The sequence below is a fragment of the Grammomys surdaster genome, unplaced genomic scaffold (assembly GCF_004785775.1).
Source record: "Grammomys surdaster isolate TR1022 unplaced genomic scaffold, NIH_TR_1.0 264, whole genome shotgun sequence".
NCBI classification, from domain to species: domain Eukaryota; kingdom Metazoa; phylum Chordata; class Mammalia; order Rodentia; family Muridae; genus Grammomys; species Grammomys surdaster.
The window spans coordinates 1,557,622-1,559,348 of record NW_021604705.1 but is presented as its reverse complement, the minus strand read 5'-3'; positions in this window follow the sequence as shown (position 1 = coordinate 1,559,348).

Sequence of the window (1,727 nt, the reverse complement as noted above, 5' to 3'; positions counted from 1 at the left end):
TCTCTCTCTCTCTCTCTCTCTCTCTCTCTCTCTCTCTCTCTCTCTCTCTCTCTCCCTCCCTCCCTCCCTCCCTCTCTCTTTCTTTCTCTCTCTGTCTCCATATGTGTGTGTGTATGTATATATTTATCAGACTTATTCTCTGTTTCTCTTCAGAAAGGGGCAGGCTTCCCATGGATATCAATCAACCATGGTATACAAGTTACAATAAGATGAGTCACCTCTCCTCATAGTAAGTCTAGAATGGCAACCCAGTAGGAAGAAAGGGTCCTAAAAGCTGCCAACAGAGTCAGAGAGGACCCTGTTCCCACTGTTAGGAGTTCATAAGAAGATCAAGCTACACAACTGTAACATATATGCTGAGGGCCTAGGTAAGTCCCATACAGGCTCCTTGGCTATCAGTTCATTCTCTATGAGCTTCTGTGTGTCCAGGTTGGTTCATTCTGTGGGTTTTCCTGTGATATCCTTGAACTCTCTGACTCCTGCTATCCTTTCTTTTCTCTTCCGCAGGATTCTCCTAGCTCTGCCTAATGTTTGGCTGTGGGTTTCTGCATCTGTTTTCATCAGTTCCTGGGTGAAGCCTCTCTGATGACAATTGGGCTAGGCACCAAAGTACAAGATAATCATGCTAAAATCCACAGACCTAGAGAAGATAAGTAATAAGGAGGGCTCAAGGGAATACTCATGAAGTTCCCTGTGTGTGTGTGTGTGAATAGAATAGACATTGCAGGCAGATGGTGGTAATGTGGAATAGGAGGGTGGGATAGGGTGTTTTGAGTTGGGCAGTTGGTGCTGGAACAGGAGGAATCAGCTTGAGTAAGAATGGAGGCAGAGAGTATTGTATAGGCATGCTTTTGTCGGGCTGCTTTATTGGGTTCTATTATTTACCACCCCTCCAAACAATATTTCATCTCAATCTCATCCACTACCAACCCCAACACTAGGTAAGAGAGAAAAGTTAGAGGGGAAACGGGCCTTAGACCTCTTTAGACTCCTTCCTGCTGATTAAAGGCATCAAGTTTCTTGGGGCAAGTCTAGTCTCCATTATCAGGATATTTCCAAACAGTAATCCAGCCAAACAGTTAAGGCAGCACCAGGACCAGCAGCACCAGGGACCAGAAACAACAGCAGGAACCAGCAACAGCAGGATCCAGACACAGATAGGACAGCAGCAAAGGGGGAGCAGCAACTGCCATGGGCTTTCTTGGGTCTTTCAAATTCATATCCTCTCAAGAGTCCCCAGAATTCCAAACTTAAAACTATCTCTATCTGGCAAAAATCATATCTCTCTTAGAACATGAGATAATCATAGTAAACAGCTATGGACAGTTTGAAAAAACACCATAATCCCATAACTCAGATTAAAACAAAACATATTCACATGAAATAACTGGGTTTTAAATAAAACAAAATTCTCACTACAGTACTAGGAAAGACACTTCAATCAAGGGCATCTTTGCTATGAGCTGGAAACCTAGTACAATGGAAACTCCCAGCAATCTATGAGGGTGTCCCTAGATAAGACTCCTAGCAATAGGGAATACAGAACCCAAACTTGCCATCACCTGTAGCCAGGCAAGACACCTGGAGGGATTAGAACACCAACTGGGCCACAAAACCTTTGACTTATAATTTTTCGTGCCTATAAAAGGAGTAGAGATAAAGGTAGCACAGAAATTGTGGGAGTGACCAATCAACGACTGGTAGAGCTTGAGATGAATGCCATGAGA